Consider the following 21,871-nt stretch of genomic DNA (forward strand, 5'->3'; position numbering starts at 1 on the left):
AATTCTTAACCCTTAAAAGTGATGGTATTTTTAGGTAGGGTCTTTAGAGATGTTTAAATCATGAAGGTAGAACCCTCATAAATAGAATTAGTACTATATTTAATCATTTATTTTCTGTTTTATTTTTTCTTTATTTTTCTTTATTAATATAGTGTCTGTTTAAGTCCTCTGCTCATTTTTTAATTGAATTGTTTTTGTTTGTATGTTTGTTTGTTTGTTTTTATCGTTGCATGGTATAAGTTCTTTACTTATTTTAGAATCAGCCCCTTATCAGAGGCATTGTTTGCAAATATAGTCTACCATTCGGATGTTTGCCTCTCTGTTTAGTTGATGGTTTCTTTTACTGTGTAGAAGCTTTTTAGTTTGATATAGTCTTATTAATTTATGTTTGCTTTTACTTCCCTTGCCTTTGAGGTCAAATTTATAAAATCCTTTCTAAGATGAAGGTCCATAAGTAATAAAGTTAAAAAATGATATGGAGGACCTATACACTGAAAACTATGAAACCTTATTAAAATAAATTGAAGAAGACACAAAGAAATGAAAAGATTAGTGACCTTGATCATCTTTTCATATGTTAATTGGCCATCTGTATTTCCTCTTTGGAGAAATATCTGTTCAGGTCTTCTGTCCAGTTTTTAAGTGGATTGTATGTTTTTTGTTGTTGAGTTGTATGAGTTCTTTATATACTTTGCATTTTAACCTCTTATTAGATGCATCATAAACAAATATCTTCTCCCAATCTGTCAGTTGTCTTTTTGTTTTGTTGATGGTTTCCTTTACTGCAAGGAACAAAAAGAACAAACTAATCAAAAACAGACTCACAAATATAAAGGGCAGTTTGGTGACGGACAGAGGGGAGGGGTGCTTAGGGGTTGCTAGGAGAATGGAGTGAAGGGTTAAAAAAGTACAAATTAATAGTAGATAGATGGTCACGAGAATGGGGAGCACGGTATAGGAAAAGTAGTTAGCATTAATATATTGGCTAGGTAGAAACCAGAGGAGAGAAGGAGCAATTAGGGGGATTGTTTTATAAACTACATAAATGTCTAACCAATGAACTGTATACTTGAAACTAATAAAAAAAAAGAAGTGAAAAAATATTTTCCATCACGGATTGGAAGAATCTACATAGTTAAAATGACTTTATTATCTAAGGTGATACACAGATCTAATGCAGTCCCTATCAAAATTCCAAGGGCATTTATTAAAGAAATAGAAAAAAAAATCATCAGATTTGTATAGAATCACAACAGCCAAAGCAATCCTGAGGGGGGGAGGGGGAAAGAGCAAATTATACTATGAAGCGACAATAATCAAAACAGCATAGTATTGGAAAAAAAAAAAAACAGACATTCAAACCAATGGAACAGTATTGAGAGACAAGAAATAAATCCCCATCTATTTGGGTAAATAATTTTTGACAAAGGAACCAAAAACGTGCAATGGAGAACAGGAAGTCTTGTCAATAAATGGTACTGGGAAAATTGGAAAGCCACATACACCAAAATTAACTTAAAATAGGTCAAAGGCTTAAATATAAGAGCTGATACAATAAATTACATAGACAAAAACATAGGAATTAGTACTTCGTAGAAGAGGATCCGGAGAGTTTTCTAGCCTCTTTCACCTTGTGAGAACACAGTGAGAAAGTGTCATCTATGACACTGAATCTAAAGGCACCTTGATTTTGGACTTTCGATCTCCAAACTCTGAGAAATAAAATTATTTTGTTTATAAGCTGTCCAGTCTGTGGTATTTTGTCATAGCTATCTGAACGAGCTCAGATAATAATCTTCTCCCTTTATTTTTTTATTAATGAGAAAATGAAGTTCAGACTGGTTCTATAACTTGCATGCAGTCACACAGATAGTAAACAGCAGAGCCAGGATTCAGATCCATGCCTGTCTGGCTTCAAATTTATTGTTCCATCCATTCAACATAATTTCTTCAAATAAGAACAATACAAGGCACAATATATTAAGTGTTGTAAGACTTGAATCCAGAAGAAAGAAGCATAATTTCTAGCTGAGGATAGTAAGTAAAACTTTGTAAAAGATAACATTTAATTTGGAGTATAAAGATTTGATAGGATTTTTACTGGTGGACATGAAAAGGCAGAGATTTTAAATATGAGCAAAAGCATACAGAAAGAAAACTATGGAGTATATTTGAGTGATTAAAAATGGTTTAATTAATGGTACTCAATCATGGCAGTGATGCTATGATGTTTAGAAATAAGTGAAGATAATTTTGGTTCTCACAGAAATGGATGCATGCATTCTACAACGCACATAACAATCTTTCAAAATATGCAATTTCACGGGCAAATACTAATAGTGTCTTAATTGAAATTTATGTACATGGTATGTGTAAGAAGTAGCAGGAGATAAGCTATGGTAAAGAATACCCGTGTTTACCAATATATCTAGTCCTCCTTTCTTTCTGGAAGCATGAAAAGATTGAATCTCCTTGCATCTTTGAAGCTAGGTGTAGCAGGTCAAAGATGAGATAAGTGCTATGAATTATTTGTAGGCATAAGCATTTTAAAACAAGAATACAATTGTAATCTCTCTTCTGTTGATTTAAACACTGAAGCCTAGTAATGAGAAGGCTGTGACACAAAATCACAACATCCTATATGACTGAGCCATCACAGGGAGGACAAATATCCTAAAGAAATGACTGAGACCAATAAAACTTTATAATATATTTTTGTTACTTTAGATCATTGAAATTTTAGTATTGTTTTTTGCACTGTCATAACATAGCTTATACAGACTAAAGTTATATAGATGAGTTAAAAATAGTTTGCCAAGGTACTTGAGTATTAGAATATGGAGTGTGGACTTGATTCTGAAAGCCTTTCAAATATAAGATTTCCACCAATATTAAGAGTATTGAGAACATAATTAGATTACATGTGTAACTTTCCAACTTAAATTATTTGAATAGCACTCATTCAGATGTACACGTCTGGTATTTTAAAAATTTTATTCCCTTTTAGTAATGGAATATGCAAATGATCAGAACATCCAGTTATGTCTGATGCTAAGCATCCAAACCATTGAACAGGTGAATAAAACAGAAAACTATTGAAATGCAACTGAACCTTACCAGCAAATACAACAGTCCAGCATATGGAGTAGAAAGCTATCCTTCATTCATGTGTGGAAGTACTTAACGATAAGAAGCACTCATCACCATTGTATCCGTTATATAAAGAGGCAGCCTAACTTCTTTTTTTTATGAAATTGCCCATCTCCCTATCAAACAATGATGCTAATAGTCTGGCTTTCTATAGTAATGAGAGACATGACCATGAAATATTAAAATGCTCATCTGCTAAGATATAGCCTTCTCTAGCTCTAGATTGTTAAGTAGAAATAAGCTATAATCATTTTTAAGGCAACTTAACATTTACTAAGGGACTATACAATGTTTATACCTTTCAACTGAGTAATTTTTCTTTGGGGAATCTAGCTTAAGAAAAGAATACCAAATATAAACAAACTCTAAACACAAAACTATTTAATGTAGCAGTATTTACAAAAGCAAAAGATCATAAGTGCATTATCTTTCCAACAATAGAAATTTACTGAATTAAACTGCAATGAATTCATATTTTAAAGTATTATACGGTTATTGATATAATGTTAGTGATTTTTATTAAATAAATGTGTACATATTTATTTTTATGAAATAAGAAAATCTAATACAGTATGTGCAATACTATGCCAAACAGATTCATTTGAAAAAATAAGTATACCAAAATGGTGTGGTAGTATTTTAAGTCATATTTCCTATATTTAGTTTTTTCTTTATTAAAAAAAAATTATACTAAATATTTGTTTTCAAGCAGAATATAAATACATGATGCAAGAGCTTCAGCCCAGTCAAGAGTAGCACAACAAGAAGAAACAAAGAAAAGAGGTTTGTTTAGTTCACCTTGCTCCATTTCCCAACTATATAACTCTAGTTTACTGCAACTATCTGTCTAGCCTTTGTATATATTTAGAATATTAAAATACATTGCTTCAATCCCAGTCTATGTGATTTTATAAATGAATGGCTCAACAGTAGAAGGCTATATCAGTGACACCAACATACACATATATGTATTTGTAAATTATGGAAAATACTTTCTTTTACACATGCATTTATAGAATATATAAGTACAAATATAAATAAATAAATATACATATAAATATATATAATATATAAATTATGGGAAATACTTCCTTTTACATATGCATTTGTAGACATATATAAGTACAAATATAAATAAATACACACACACACACACACACACACACACACACACACACACGTATATGCATATGTCTACACCAAGCACATATCTATCATATGAGAAAGAAAAATAGGAGATATATGTTACCATGGACCACTGCTAATCTGTGACTAAATTTTTACCAATCTTATAAGAAAATAAAAAGATTTTTCCTATTTTAAAGAGTTATATTCAAAAATTTGTACTGTTTGCCTTTTCCTACTCTTTGATGTTAATCTGATTTGGCATAAAAATTATAACAATACAGAGTTGTTTGTTGATGTTTCTCAAAGTTTATATTTGGCGAAAAATAATTTGACAATTTTACGTAGGGGATCAGTGAACTAAATAATCTCTAGTATGACCATTTACCTTTGATACATTATGAGACTGCATTTTGAGGCTATTCATTCAGACCATGTATATAGCTGCTTATATAAGGCTGGCCTTGGCTAGAAGCCTTAGAAGATAAAACCCATTTTTTTTTTCAGATGGAGCGTACGGCAATACTAAAGCTCAGTAAGGAAGACAAGTTTCCTATTATCCCCTCTTTCAATCTCCCTCCAAAAAGACATTTGTCTCGTTGAGGTCAGAGACTTGGGAAAAATGATAGAAAAGAATAAAACAAGGAGAAAGCCAAATTCAAACAATGGACAATTAATGCTGCAGTATAATAGCTACCTATTTTCTGTCAGCATCTGAATTCAAGGGGTAAACTCTGTCCTACTCATCCCTCATCCCAACACACATAGGTGGAAGCTTCCAATGAAGCTGTGGTCCCTGCTGCTGTTGTCTCAATAGGTTGCTAAAGCCTCTTTATATATTTTACTCTCTTTCTTGTTCCCTTAGGGCTATTATAATAAAAACACAATAGACTGGGTGAGTTTAACGAGAAAAAAACATATTTCTCACAGTTCTGGTGGCTAAAAGTCCAATATCAAAGTGCCAGCAAATACAGTGTCTGATGGATGACCTTGTCCTGTTTCATAGTCAGCCTTCTTCTTATTGTGTCTTCATGTGGCAGGAGGGTTAAGAGAGAGAGCTCTCTGGGGTCTTTTTTCATAAGGGCACTAACTTTATCCATGAGGTCTCCACCTTCATAATCTAATCACTTTCCAAAGATCTCACCTCTTAATACCACTCCATTGGAAGTTAGATTTTTGACATATGAATTTTAGGGGGACACAAATATTCAGTATATAACACCTGGCCTTTTTCTGTGTCTTCCTGGCTATATTCCCAGAAGGAGCTTTTTAGACTGGTCTCAAGTGAACCAACTAGTTAGACTAAGTATGAACATATGTCTCTGACTTTATACCTCAGTTCTCTCCATCTGCTGTCCAGGGAGCCAGGGGCAATCTTAGGGAAGAACAGTGGTTGTGACATCTGGAAGAAAATCAAGGGCTCGAATTATCGGCTCCTTCCATTATGAGACACAGCCACTTTCCATTTTATTTATTTATTCTTCTATATTGACCTTAGCAGAAAACAATACCAAAAAAAAAAAAGAATAAAAAATGTTTTTGTGTCACTCCATCATATGATAGTCAGAGATAACATTATGCTTAGTTATTTTGGCAAAGGGCAACTAGCCATGATCTGTGTGAAAGAAACTGACAGAAACAAAAAACACATAAATGACATAGGCTATATATGGCAAATCAAACACACCCAATACTCTCTGTGGTTGTTAGTTCCAGTAAGGCAAGGGTTGGAGGCTGCTATTGTGGGTCTGAAATGTGAGAAAGATGGGGTAGGCCACAACCCTTTAAATGCTCTTTGCCTGAAAGTAAAATTGAGGCTTTTCAGAAAAAGGGAGCCTCTTTGTCTGATTAATGAGGGTTTAATTTCAACAACTTCAGTCATAAAATTTATGTCTGTGTTACCAACTCTAATTTTAGACCCTACTTCTAATGCTACACTTCTAACTTTTGCCACGTTCTAGAGAATAAAGGCTTCTATATACTTTTAATTACCAAGTCTTGGATTGGGGACATGCAAAACCTTGCATCATGTATGTTTGTAAACAGAACACCTAGACTTGACGATGATTAACTCTCATTTCTGGCTCATTGATACTCAGACAATGAGTGCGTGGGCAAGAAGCAGAGAAAAATACTTCTATGGATGAGCCTGGACCCAGAAGCTGCGGCTTTATATTGCCCACATTAGAGGAGCAAGGACATTTCACATCTGTCATTTCCTTTAAGTGTACAACTCACCAGAGATGAATTCCTGTGGGAATGCAACTGAACTTTAAATGTCAACATGAAACTCACTAGATTTCTTAGACATTAGTATCTTTTTTTTTTTTAAGCAATAGCATATTCATGATTATCCCTCAAAAGAGAAAAAAAATATATATATGCTTTTTTATGCGGGGCGTTCATTTAATCAACTGATTCACTGCCATCTCTGATATTCAATTATTTATTGAAAATAAACTATTTAAAAGTATTGTAGTCTATGGCCATGCTACCCTGAACAAGCCCAATCCCTTCTGATCTCAGAAGCTAAACAGGGTCGGGCCTGGTTAGTACTTGAATGGGAGACCACCTAGGAAGACCAGATGCTGTAGGCGTAAAAAATAAAAAAATAAGGGATTCTAAACTGACAAGGTCCTTGTAATCTGTGAGGTCAATCAAAGGTTGTCTCATCTAAAAAAAGAATTAAAAAAAATAGTTGGCGGTATCACACTACTTGATATCAAACTATATTACAAGGCAACAGTAATCAAAACAGCATGGTACTGGCATAAAAACAGATTCATTGATCTATGGAACAGAATAGAGAGCCAAGAAATAAATCCACGCCTTTATACTCACTTAATATATGACAAAGGAGGTAAGAAGATACAATGGGGTAAGGACAATAAATGGTGTTGGGAAAATTGGACAGATACATGCAAAAAAAAAAAAAGAAGAAGAAGCTGGACCACCTTCTTACACCGTATACAAGAATAGACTCAAATGGATTAAAGATTTAAATGTAAGGCCTGAAACCATAAAACTTTTAGAAGAAAACATAGGCAGTAAACTCTCTGATATTACTAACAGAAATTTCTTTTCAGATATATCTCCTCAGGCAAAGAAAACAAAAGAAAAATAAACAAATGGGACTATATCAAACTAAAAAAGGTTTTGTACAACAAAGGAAACCATCAACAAAACAAAAAGACAACTGAGTGTTTGGGAGAAGATATTCACTAATGATACAACTGATAAGGGGTTAATATCCAAAATATATAAAGAACTTATACAACTCAACAACAACAACAACAAAAACAAACAAACAATCCAATTAAAAAATTGACAGAAGACCTGAACAGATACTTCTCCAAAGAGGAAATATAGATGGCTGATAGACATATGAAAAGATGCTCAAGGTCACTAACCATTAGAGAAATGTAAATTAAAACCACAATGAAATATCTCCTCACACCTGTCAGAATGACTATCATCAAGAAATCAATAAACAGCAAATGTTGGTGAGAGTGCGGAGAAAAGGGAACCCTCATACATTGCTGGTGAGATTGCAAACTGGTACAGCCACTTTGGAAAACAGTATGGAGGTTCCGCAAAAAATTAGAAATGGATATAACTTTTGACCCAGCAATTGCACTTCTGGGTATTTATCCAAAGAAAACCAAAACAATAATTTGTAAAGATCTATGCACTCCAATATTCATGACAGCACTATGTACAATAGCCAAAATATGGAAGTAACCTAAATATCTATCAACAGACAATTGGATAAAGAAATTATGGTTCATATGTACAATGGAATATTACTCGGCCATTAAAAAAATGAAATTCTACCATTTGCAAAGACATGGATGGATCTAGAGGTTATTATGCTGAGTGAAATAAGTCAGACAAAGAAGGATAGATACCATATGATTTTTATTATATGTGGTATCTAAGGTAACAAAAATAACAAACTAATCAAAAACAGACTCACAAATATAGTAGACAATTTGGTGACGGAGAGAGGGGAGGCGGGGTTGGGAGGCCAGGCGAATGGGTTGAAGGGTTAAAGAAGTACAAATTAGTAGTTGATAGTTGAGCATGGGGAGCATGGAAGAGGGAATGAAGTTAACATTAATATGATGGCTAAGTGGAGGGCCAGGGGAGGGAGGGAGCAATTGGGGGGATCATTTTATGAACATTATAGATGTCTAACCAATGTACTGTATACTTAAACTGATTTAAATAAATAAATTTATTTAAAAAAAATTAAAAAAAATAATAAAAATATAAAAGTATTTTAGTCTTTTGCTTCCACTTGGTAAAAAGATAATCTGGAAATATAGCTAGTTTGCTATTGGTTTCACAAGATGTGCCTAATGTTATTCTAGTTTATTCCTGTAAAAGTATTTTCGCCCATTCCTTTACCCCTTTAACTATTTTTTTCTAAGGCAAAGAGAACATGACTATTCTCTTTCTCACAAGTTTAATATAAATTGTAAATATCAAGTTGAAATAGTTAAGACTGAAAATAGAAGACATTGCTAAAAATTTCCAACTGATTTTACTGGTTAAGTTGTGACATTTCTGTTTATGCTATAATTTAATCTGCCAAAAGTATCTAAATTACAATATCGGAGAATTTAAAAAGGGTATTTTACAATTGATTTCTACCAAAATAAATGTGAACTCCTTGAAATCACCCAATGTTTATATGTATGTAATGAGCACTATTATGTTTACTTTCTATTAAAGTTCCATGATTAGACACTGTGGGAATAATTATAACAAGAGGGTTTTGTGGCAAGACCTAACATTAACAATAACATTTTAAAAAAATAGCTCTGTTCAAAAGTGCCCTTTGATTAATAGATTTTTTTTCTTAAACTTGATATTAAGAAACTGTTTTAGTTCTGGTCAAGATGGCCGAGTATATAAATGCTGTGTTCATCTCCTCCCAGACTACATCGAAATTACAACCAAACTACAGAACAATTATCTTTGAAAACCACCTGAATTCTACCTGAACATAAGTTCTATAACTAAGAGTATATAGAAGAAACCACATCAAAACTTGTAGAAGGAGTGGAGATGTGGAATAGGCATGTCCCTCACCCACGTGTGGCAGGTGTAAATCATCAAGGATAGCTCAGATGCAGAGATCCCTCCTGAAGAGTGAGGGTTTCCAGTGATGGGAGGAGAAGTACCCATTGCTTCTGTCTGTGAAAAACAGTGGAGATGGTGGCTGACTGAGACTGAGGGCTGCTAGAGTCCCAGGAATTCCTCTTAAAGGGCTAATGCATAAACTTATTCACTAACGGATTCACTCGATCTGATTTCCAGCACTAGGGCAGCAGCTTGAAAAGCACCAGAAACATACAGAGAGGAACTAAATTGTCAGGCTCCGGGAAGAGTACTGGAGAGGAAGCTTTCTCTCGGACAGAAGTGCTGGTGGAAACCACTGTTAGTTTCTTGAGCCCTCACCTTATGCAGTCTGCACACACAGGTGGCACCATACCTGTCTCCATCAGCCTAGCTAACACAGTTCTCCCCACCCTGTGATTTTCTGAGACCCTGCCCACTCAACTTGCTAGCACTCCGAACTGATTCCGGTGGCTTTTCCACATAAATATCCTGTCTTGGCTCATGCTGTAGTCTTTTTTAAAATTTCTTAAAGGTTCACAAACTTTAATCAAGCAGCATTTGTCCTTGGCATGTCCTATACCTCTTATTAAGCAGCCCCAAGCCTAGCACTAGTAGCAGCTGGCCTCAATTTGTAGCTTAGCCACAACCAAGCCCAGCACAAGTGGCAACCATTTCTGGATCATACCTAGTGCCCCTGGGCAGGGCACAGACAATGGCTGACCTTGGCCTGCACCAGAGCTCCTCCCAAAAGACCCCAGAACCAATACACCTGGTGATCAGCTTTAGAGTATACCAGAACATCACTCAACCAGCTCCACAAAAGACACATCCAAAGGGTAGGCTTGGCAGGCACCAGAGAGTTGATGAAGCAAATTCTGCCTTATAGGGTCAGACTCTGGACAACAACTCCTTCACTGTAGTTGTAGCCAGGATTCACAGCCAATCAGCCTGAGGGATAATCTTTCTTATTAACATGCCAATGGCAATTAAAACTCAATGACAACAGAAGGGCACACACAACTCACACAACGGACATACCTGGAGCACCTGCTCAGGTGACCAGGGAGACTGTGCCATTGGGCCCCACAAGACATCTACTACATGAGGCCACTCTACAAAGACTGGAGGACATAGCAGCTCTACCTGATACATAAAAACAAACATAGGGAGGCAGACAAAATGAGGAGACAAAGAAACATGTTTCAAATAAGAGAATAGAACAAAACTTCAAAAACAGAACTAAACAAAATGGAGACAAGCAACTTACCTGATGCAGAGTTCAAAACACTGGTTATAAGGATGCTCAGTGATCTTAGTGAGAACATTCACAAAGAGAGAGAAAACATAAAAAAGAACCAATCTGATATGAAGAATACAATAACTAAAATGAAGAATACTTTAGAGGGGATCGACAGTAGATTAGATGAAGTAAAGGATCGAATCAGTGATTTAGAAGATAAGATAGCAGAAAACATCTAATCAGAATAGCAAAAGGAAAAAAAAATAAAATGAGGGTCGTTTAAGGGAACTTTGGGACAGCACCAAGCATATCAAGATTAACATTATAGAGGTACCAAAAGAAGAGGAAAACAAGGCATTGAAAACCTATTTGAAGAAATAGTGAGAAAAACTTTCCCAACCTGGCAAAGGAAATAGACATACAGGCCCAGAAAGTGCAGAGAGTTCCAAAACAAGATGAACCCAAAGAGGCCCACATGAAGACATATCACAATTAAAATGCTAAAGATTAAAAATAAAGAAGGAATCTTAAGAGCAGCAAGAGAAAAACAGTTAGTTACCTAGGAGGGAGCTCCCATAAGACTACCAACTGACTTCTCAACAGAAACTTGGCTGGCCAGAAGGAATTGGCAGGAAAGATTTAAAGTGATGACAAGCAAAGGCCTACAACCAAGATTACTCTACCCAGCAAAACCATCATTTAGAATTGAAGAACAAATAAGACTTCCCAGACAAGAAAAAACTAAAGAAGTTCATTACCACCAAATCAGTATTAAGAGAAATGTCGAGGGGACTTTTATAAGAAAAAAGTTTAAAAATATGAAAAATAAAATGGAAATAACTACATAACTATCAACAATTATTTTAAATGTAAATGGATTAAATGTTCCAATCAAAAAACATATGCTAGCTGAATGAATAAGAAAACGAGACCCTTACATATGCTGTTTACAAGAGATGCACTTTACTTTGAAAGGCACACAGAGATTGAAAGTAAAGAAATGGAAAAAGATATTTCAAGAAAATGGGAACCAACAAACAAAAATCTGGGGTAACAATACTTATACCAGACAAAATAAACTTTAAAACAAATTCTACAACAAGAGACAAAGAAGAACCCAGTAATTTGGCTTCTGGGTATTTATCTGAAGAAATCTCAAACACTAACTCAAAAAAAAAAAAATCCATCTATATGTTCATTTCTACATTATTTACAATAGCCAACACAATTCTAGAAACCAACTCTGCTAATGATAAACCAAATGATTTAAGAAAAGGCTATCTTTCTCCAGTGGCTACACGAAAGCTGTAAAAATCTTAGTAATATTTTTATCTGTAGGAAGTGGACAGTTTGTGAGGTTATTATTCGAAAGTTTAGTGATTGCTAATGGAGTCTTTAAAGGTATATTTAAGCAAACAAAAGGGACTAGAAGCATTAAGGGTTTTTCTTTATTTTTAACTCTTTATATACTTTGACTGAAATAGGACATACTATTCACTCTTAGCTAAGTACAGAGACGTTTCTTATTTCTCATAACAAGAAGGTGATATGAATCTTATTTTATTCTCATTCACCCTTTACATAACAGCTTATTTCCTCTTCTAAGCCCTTATTTACCTCTACATATTTGTAAAGACCCAGTTGATCCTAGCCTTCTCTTTCAATTCCTTATAATCATTATCAAATTTCCCTCCCTTAGTTCACTATAGCTCCTATTTTCTTTGCCCAATTGAAGACATTATATGAATATTTTTTTTCACTCAGATTTTTTAACTCACCAATAATATTATAAGTTCTTTGAGGGTAGGGTTTTTGTTTGTTTGTTTGTTTGTTTTTGTTTGTTTGTTTGTTTTTAATGTCTACATATTCCTCCACAGAACCCATAAATAAAAAAAGCCATAAAGAATCTTTCACATATATGGTCAATTGATTTTTTTTTAATTTTTATAGTGACTTTGGTTAACAAAATTCAATAAGTTTCAGCTGTACATTTTAACAGTAAGGCATATATATTTATATTGAGTGTTCACGTCCCATAGTTAGATTTCTTTTTGTCACCACATATTTGACCCCCTATATACTGTCTATCACCCCCCCTCTCTCGCCCACCACCTCTCTCTCCCCTCCCCACGACCCTCTGGTAACCACTAGTTTACTGTCTATATGCATGATTCTCTGTCTGGCTTATTTCGCTTAGCATGATTATCTAGAGGTCCATCCATGTTTTTGCAAATGGCAGTATTTCATCTATTCTTATGGCTGAGTAATATTCCATTGAATATATGTACCACTGCTTCCTTATCCAATTATTTATCATAGGACACTTCAGTTGCTTCCATGTCCTGGCTACCATGAATAATGCTGCTATGAACATCGTTGTGCAATTTTTTTTTTTTCGGATATAGGTTTACAAGTCTTTGGGGAAAATATCCAGTAGAGAGATTGCTAGATCATATGGTAGATCGATTCTTAGTTTTTTAAGGAATCTCCATAATGTTTTCCATAGCGGCTGTACCAATTTGCAGTCCCACCAGCAGTGTACAAAGGTTCCTTTTTCTCCACAATCTCTCCAACATTTGTTATTACTTGCCCTATTGATTATATCTATTCTAACAGGTGTGAGATCATATCTCATTGTGCTTTTGATTTGCATTTCCCTAATAGCTAATGATGTTGAGCATCATTACATTTCATATATTTGTTGGCCATTTCTATTTCTTTTCGGAAGAAGTGCTTGTTCAGGTCCTCTGCCCATTTTTTTTTTTGATTGGATCATTTGTTTTTTTGTTGTTGTTGCTATTGTAATTGAACTGTATGAGTTCTTTGTATACTTTGGATATTAGCCCTTATCAGAGGCGTTGCTTGCAAGTATATTTTCCCATCCAAATGGTTGTTTCTTTACCTGTTAACTGTTTCTTTGGCTGTGCAGAAGCTTTTTAGTTTGATGTAGTCCCATTCATTTATTTTTGCTTTTACTTCCTTTGCCATTGAAGTCAAATTTATAAAATACATTTTAAGTCCCAGATCCTTGAGTTTAGTTCCTATGTTTTTTTTTTTTCTTCCTATGCATTTTAACGTTCCAGGTCTTATATTCAGTTCCTTAATCCATTTTGAGTTAATTTTGGTGTGTGGTGACAGACAACAGTCTAATTTCATTCGTTTGCAGGTGGCTTTCCATTTATTGAAGAGGCTTTCCTTTCTCCACTGTCTGATTTAGTTTTTTTATCTAAAATTATTTCCTCATATATACATGGGTGTACTTCGGGACTCTCCATTCTGTTCGTCTGTTTTTCTGCCAATACCATGCCATTTTGATTACTGTTGCTTTGTAGTATAATTTGAACTCAGTCAGAGTGATGCCTCCAGCCTCATTTTTTCTCAGGATGGTTTTGGCGATTTGGGGTCTTTTGTGCTTTTTATAAAAATGTGAAGATCTTTTGTTCTATTTCTTTAAAAAATGCCAATGGGATTTCGATGTGGATTGCATTAAATCTGTATAATATTGTAGGTAATATGGTCATTTTAACTATGTTGATTCTTCCAACCTAAGATCACAGAATATCTTTTCATTTCTTTGTATCTTCTTTGATTTCTTTTAATAAGGTCTTATAGTTTTCATTATATAGGTCTTTCACATGTTTTGTTAGATTTATTCCTAAGTATTTATTATTTTGTTGCAATTGCAAAAGGAATTATTTTTTTCCACTTCTTTTACTGACACTTCATTATTAAAGTATAGGAATGCTATGGATATTGACCATTTATATTGGATCTGGAAACTAATGTATTTGCTTATTGTTCCTAGTGTTCTGTGGAGTCTTTAGGGTTTTCTATATAAAGAATCATGTCATCCTCAAATAATGACAGTTTGACTTCTTTGTTTCCTATTTGGGTACTTTTTATATTTTTCTCTCACTTGATTGCACACACTAGTACTTTCAGTGTTATATTAACAATGGCAATAGTGGACAACCTTGCCTCATTCCTAATCTTAGAGGGAAGGTTTTTAGTTTTACCATTAAGTATAATGTTGGACGAGGGTTTGTTATATATGGCTTTTATTAAATTAAGGTACTTTTCTTCTATACAGATTTTGTTAAGTATTTTGATCATAAATAGATGCTGTATCTTGTCGAAGGTATTTTCTGCATTTATTGATATGATCATATGATTCTAATTTTTTAATCTGTTTATGTTGTGTATCACATTAATCGATTTGCATATGTCGAACCATCCTTGTGCTCACCTGATCATGGTATGTAATCTTTTTAATATGTTGCTGTATTTGATTCACTAGTATCTTATTTAGGATTTTTACATCTGTGTTCAAGAGAGATATCAGTCTGTAGTTTTCTTTTTTTGTGTTATCCTTACCACGTTTTGGTATCAGAGTAATATTGGCCTCATAAAATGAGTTGGAAAGTATTGCCTCCTTTTAGATGGTTTGGAAAAGTTTGAGGAGAATAGGTTTTAAGTCTTCTTTGAATGTTTGGTAGAATTCATTGGTGAACCCATCTGGTCTTGGACTTTTACTTTTTGGTAGGATTTTGATGATTGTTTCAATTTTTATAATACTGATCAGTCTATTTAGATTTTCCAGTTTTTCTTGATTCAGTCTAGAAGGTTGTATTTTTCTAAGTACTGGTCCATTTCTTCTAGGTAATTAAATTTTGTGTCATATACTTTTTCATAGTATTCTTGCATGATCCTTTGTATTTCTGCAGTGTCTATTGCAATTTCCCCTCTTTTATTCCTGATGTTGCTTATTTATGTCCTTTCTCTTTTTTCTGTAGTGAGTCTAGACAGGAGTTTATCAATTTTATTAACCTTCTGAAAGAAATATATTTTTGTTGCATTTATTTTTTTTATTATTTTGGGTGGGGGTTCAATTTCATTTAATTCTGCTCTAATTTTGATTATTTATTCTCTTCTGCTTTTAGGCTTCATTGTTTTTCCTTTACTAATTTTTTAAGATGAAGGGTTAGGTTGTTTATTTGGGCTCATTCTTGTTTTTCAGATAGGCCTCTACTGATATGAACTTTCCTCTTATGACCGCTTTTGCCATGTCCCAGAAGTTTTGATACGTTGGACTATCATTATTCTTTTCTATGTATCTCTTCATATCTCCTTTTATTTCTTCTCTGAAGCAGTTATTCTTGAGTAGTATGTTTAATTTTATCATCAGAGAATATGGTTGATATGATTTCAACCCTCTTATATTTGTTGAAGATATCTCTGTGTCCCAGTGTGTGGTCAATCCTTCAGAATGTTCCATGTGCCCTAGAGAAGAATGTATGAGCAGATCTTTGGGGATGAAGGGCTCTGTAAATGTCAATTATATCCAGTTGGTATAATGTTTTATTTAAGGATGGTATTTCCTTATTTATTTTCTGTTTGGATGATTTTTCCATATCTGACAGTGGGGTATTTCGGTTCCCTACTATAATAGGGTTTTGGTCTGTTTCTCCCTTTAGTTCTGTTAGTAATCGGGGCTCCCTGATTGAGAGCATAGATATTGATAAGCGTATTGTTTTCTTGGTGCATGATTCCCTTTATCATTATGAAGTGTCCCTCAGTATCTTTCTTTACCTTTTTTTTTTTATTTTGAAGTCTACTTTGTCTGATATTAGTATCACTTCTTTGCTTTTCTCTTAATGCCATTTGCTTTAAACATCATTTTCTACCCTTTCACTTTGAATCTATATTTGTGTTTGGAACCAAAATGTGCCTCCTGGAGGTAACATGTGGTTGAGTTTTGTTTTTAGATCCATTCTGAAACTCTGTGCCTTTTTATTGGTGAGTTTAGTCCATTTACATTTAGGATGATTTTTGAAATATGAAGTTTTCTTACAGCTATTTTATATTTTGCTTTCTGGTAGCTTGGTATTTCCATTGTTTCTTTGTCCTTTTGTTTCTGTTTTCTTTATTTTGGTTGGCTTTTGTGGGTTTTCCCTCTGGTCCTTCTTGATTTATGTTATATACTTTAGTTCCGATTCTTTGGCATGTTGTTACCTTTACAAATATGCAAAGGATATTGTTCATTTTCTTTTGTGCATTCTTTATCTCCATTCCCTTTGCGAATTTGGATCTTTCAATCCTCTTCTTTTCAGTCATTGTTATCTCAATTTGTCCCTATCTATACTATGTTGCTATAGCAAATCTCTTATTATTGTTTAAGCTTATAATGCCCTGTTCGTAGTAAGGGTTGAGCTCTTCTGCTTCTTTCAGCCTGCTAGTCATTTTACTCTTTATTATTTATTTGTTTTTGTCATTTTGTTTAGGTCAGCTTACCCTTTCTGTATTTCCTGTAGTGCAAGCCATGTAGTGGAGAATTCCCTCAATTTTTGTATGTCTGAAAAGATCTTTGTTTCCCCTACATATCTAAAGGACAGCTTAGATTGATACATTATTCTTGCCTGGTAATTTCTTTCATTTAGTAGTTTGAATATTTGATTCCACTTCTTTCTGGCTTGTAAGTTTTGTGCTGAGTAGTCCAACGATAATCTAATGGGTTTTCCTTTATTGGTTACCATTTTCTTTTCCCTGGATGTCCTGAGAATTCTTTCTTTGTCATTGTTTTTTGATAATTTTAATACAATGTGTGTTGGAGAAGGCCTTTTTGGGTTGAGATAATTGGGTGTTCTGTTGACTTCTTGAATTCCAAGCTCCAGCTCATTCCTTAGATTTGGGAAATTCTCTTCAGCTCTTTGTCTGAAAATGCTTCCTAATCTCTGCTCCTTTTCCTCACCTTTGAGAATGCCCATTATTCTTAAGTTTTCTCTCCTGATGATATCAGCTAGTTCTTGTATTTCTCTTTCATCATTTTTTCATTCTTCGGTTTGTCTCTTCTTCCTTCTGATTTATTTCTAGATTTCTATCTTCGATGTAACTGATCCTTTCCTCTATTTGGTCATCTCTATTTCCTCAGCTTGCTATTTTATTTTTCATCTCTTGCAGTGTGTTCTTTATCTCCAGAAGTTCTGTTCCTTTCTTTTACAGGGTTTCATTTTCCTTGCTAAAGAATTCTTTCTGCTCGTCTAGCTGTTTTTCAATTCCTGAAATTATTGATCTGGTTCGTTTCGGATCTCACTGAGTTTTTTCAGAAGTACCATTCTGAATTCTCTGTCATTTAAGTCGTATATTTCTATGTCTGTAAGTTTATTTTCTGGAGATTTTTGTCTTTCTTTCTGAGCTGCCTTGTCACCTTTGTTGTTCATGGTTTTTAATGGACTATTTCTCCATCTCGGCTTTAATGGAAGTTTATTCTGCTTCCCTCCCCCCCGCCCCCCACCAGAAAGATGATTTATTATATAAAGGTCTTTCTTTAGCCTGTTGCAAAGAAGGTGTTTTTCCTTTAGTTTCCAATAGGTGGTGTCTAAGCCTCCTAGATCCCTGCTTTATATAAAGTCTTAATAATGCCTTTTTTTTCCTTATAGATGTTTAATCATGCTCTCTACCCTCAATCTCATCCCTGTCAGTGTTAGTAACAATTTTGGTAGCATTTGCTCAGATACTCCGGGGCTCTGTTGTTCGTATCGGAGGGTATGGGGGGTGTGGCCCTCTTTGTTTGGGGACGGGGGTTGCAGCTCAGCTTTGCATTTTGCAACTGTGGCTTTTAATAATCATTGTTGTTTCTCTGCCATGCCCACTTCTCTGCTTTCTGCCCTAATGCCTAGGCACTGCCACCAGCCACATGGAGCTCTCAACTCTTCCAAGCAGGGTTGTTTAGGGAACCCAATGCACCTTCTCTTCTCCCCCTTCTCCTCCTGGAAGCTCTGATTAGAAGAGGCAGTTTCTTTGTTTCTCCACATCTACTGCCAACTCCCAGGGTTCTTACCTTGGTAGCTCTTATGCGCAGATCCCATGCTCAGAAGTGCTAGTGTGCAGTTTGGGTGTTTTTTATTGAGTTTTAGATGTTCAGCTTATTGTTGTTTCAAGAGGAGAGTTTTGGAGACGTCTGTCCCTCCGCCATGTTCCTGATGTCACTCCTCCCTTTATCATTTTGAATTTTTATTCCCTCCCTTTTTTATGTTTTTTTTTGGGGGGGGGGTCGCATATTGCAATATATGCAGAACATTCATTTCTATGTTGCAGTAGCTTTTATCTTTTTCTCTTTTTAGACGTTTGTTTTTTTTGTTTTTTTGTTTTTGTTTTTTTGCTTTTAATCATTATGCAATACTTAAACTTATAATTCCTTGCTCTTAATAAGGGTTGTACTTTTCTCCTTCTGTCTTTTTGTTAGTCATCTTACTTTTAATTATGCATTTTTGTTGTTGTTCTTTTCTTTCAGGTAGAATGACCTCTTTCAGTATTGTAATGTAGGGCTATCATGGAGAATTTCCTCAGCTTTTGTATATCTAGAAAAGGTTTTATTTCTTCTTCATATTTGAAGGAGTGCTTTGCTGGATGTATTATTCTTGGCTGGTAATTTCTTTCAATAGTTTAAATATTTGGTTCCACTCTTTCCTTGCTTTCAAGGTTTGTGCTTAGAAGTCCAATCATGCTCTGATGGATTTTCTTTATAAGCTAATGTCATCTTTTTCCTGACTGTCTTGTGAATTCTTTCTTTTTCATTAATTTTTGACAATTTTAATGCAATGTGTCTTGCAGAAAGGCTTTTTGGGGGGTTGAGATAATTGGGTGTTTTCCTTCTTGTATTTGAAAATCTAGCTCTTTTTATAGATTTGCGAAATTCTCATCGACTATTTGAATAGGCTCTGTGTTCTCTTCTCCCTCTCTTCTCCTTCTGATGTATTCATTATTCTTATGTAGCTTTTCCTGATGTTGTCAGATAGTTCTTGTAGTTATTTATTTATTATTTTATTCTGGAGTCTCTTTTTTTCCTTCTGTGTCATTTCCAGATTTCTGTCTTCAAAATCACTGATTCTTTCCTCTAGATGGTCAGCTCTATCTCCTAAGCTTGTTATTTTATTCTTCATCTCTTTTAATGTATTCTTCAACTCTATAAGTTCTTTTTGTTTCTCTCTTTAGGGTTCCAATCTCCTTCCTAAAGTGCTGATTTTGTTTTTATTTATTTTTATTTCTTAGAATTATTGTTCAGAATTTTCTGGCATCTTGTTGAGATTTTCAGAAGTGAAATCTTGAATTCTCTGTTGTTTAAATCACATATTTCTATATCTATAAGCTTATTTTCTTGAGATTTTCCCTTTTTTTCTGAGCTGCCTTGCCACTTTGGTTGTTCATGGTGTTTGATGAATGATTTCTCTACCTGAGCATTAATGTTAGTGTACTCTGCTTGTTTTTGTTGTTTTTGTTGTTGTTGTTGTTGTTGTTTTAATTTATTATATAGTTATTTCTCTTTAGTAGGTTGGTAAGAGGAGGATTTTCCTTCGATTTCCGGTAGATGGTGACCAAGCCTCTTGGATCTCTGCACTAGGGCTAAAAATGGTCTTTCCTCTCTAGTATGTGCCTCCTTTGATATCAGGTCCCTCAGTCCCAGGGTTTCACCTCGGTGAAAGGGTGTGATGGGCAATAGGGGAGTTTGAGTCTCTGAAGAGGTCTTTAAGTCCTGTTAATGCCCCCAACAGTCAGATGCAATGTTCTGCTGCTTCTTTCTGACTCAGCCTGATTGGGTGGTTGTAGGGTTAATTGGGAAAGGCCTGGCTGTATGTGTCTGCTTTCTCTCCCATAGTGCTATCTCACAGATTTCAACTGTCTTGCTTTGTTATCACTGGACTTGTCTCTAGTATTGACTAAAGTGTATTTTTCAGTTCTAGTTGTACAATTTCCCCTGGGGCTTGGCATTTCTAGCTCTGAGAGGATATGGGGTAGAGGGAGGGCATCTCTGGGTCTGTGGTGGGTAGGGCCCCAGCCAGGCTCTGTGACTCAACCTCTTGCTTGCTAAGGGCATCTTCTAAGACACAGCTGTCACCCCTCCACACTCAGTCCCCGCTCATTTTCTTCCCTGGGTTCTGCTATGTGGAACACACTGACAATTCAGGCAGCCCTGTTGAGAGAACCAGCCATGAAATTTCCCCTCTCTCTCTTTCTGCAGATAGTCTCAGCTGCATATGAAAGCTCCTTTGTTTGCCTAATCTATCCCCAGAATCGTGTAATCCCGACTTTCTGATGCTCTGATGCACAAACCTCTCAGATGTGCAGGTTGAGTGTTATTTGTTGAGTGGTTCATGTTCAGCTTGTTGTTATTTCAAGGGGAGAAATCCAGGGAGATCCCTCATGCCACCATGCTTCTGACGTTACTCTATATCCAATATTTTTTTCAGTTTCAGTTTTTGTGTTCATTGTTAGTAAATACAGAAAAGTGATTTTTGTTCACTGATTTTGTATTCCAAATAAATTGGATACATGCCTTGTTTAATCCTGACATCTTGGAGATACATTTTGCAGGAGAGTCTTAGTTTCATACTTTTTCTTTCACACACAGGTTATTTAAAATATATATAGGTGCACTGTGACATAAACAACCACACTAAAATTATCTGAGGACTGTTACCAAGATGTACATTACTTTCATGAAGTACACAGTGTTACTGTTAAACTGACAATTGAGAAGTTACATGATTATATATACCAACTGATATGAACTGATGGTAGGAAAGAATAGAAAATATTAATTTTTGAATTGGTCACTTTCAATCAATAAGCATATTTAAATTTATACTGAGAAGGTTATATGAATATGCTCTGTAAGTATAAAGTACTACACTAATGTAAAATATTATGATTATTGTCAATAAGTGCAAAAGGAAATGAACTAGGTATTTTAACTAGATAATATATTGTAAGCAATAGAAATGCTGAAAACCAGTCAACACTGTTTATTTTTATATATCCAGAGTTTATCAAATTGTCTTTCACAAATGAAGGTCAAGGCATATTTGTACAATGAATGAATAAATTAATGAACAATACGATAGCTATAATTTTATTGACTCACACTTGTTACAATGGCTGTTATAAATAAATCAACAAACAACATATGTTGGCAAGGATGTGGAGAAAAGGAAACTCTCGTGCACTGTTGCTTGGATTGTAAATTGGTTCAGCTACTATGAAAACAGTATGGAGGTTTCTCTAAAATTAAAAATAGAACAACCATATAACCCAGCAACGCACTTCTGAGTATTTATCTAAAGAAATCCAAAACACAAATTTGAAAGTATATATGCATCCCTATTTATTGTAGCATCGTTTACAATAGCCATGATATGAAAGTAACTCAAGTGTCCATCAATAGATGATTGGATA

General features: G+C 34.6%; 1 pseudogene; it reads left to right on the plus strand.

Moving 5' to 3' along the window:
• Positions 1–6,753: 6,753 nt before the first annotated feature.
• Positions 6,754–6,872, plus strand: LOC111740466 (annotated as a pseudogene).
• Positions 6,873–21,871: the final 14,999 nt, after the last annotated feature.

This window comes from Pteropus vampyrus, unplaced genomic scaffold, assembly GCF_000151845.1.
Source record: "Pteropus vampyrus isolate Shadow unplaced genomic scaffold, Pvam_2.0 Scaffold63, whole genome shotgun sequence".
Classification (NCBI taxonomy): Eukaryota; Metazoa; Chordata; class Mammalia; order Chiroptera; family Pteropodidae; genus Pteropus; species Pteropus vampyrus.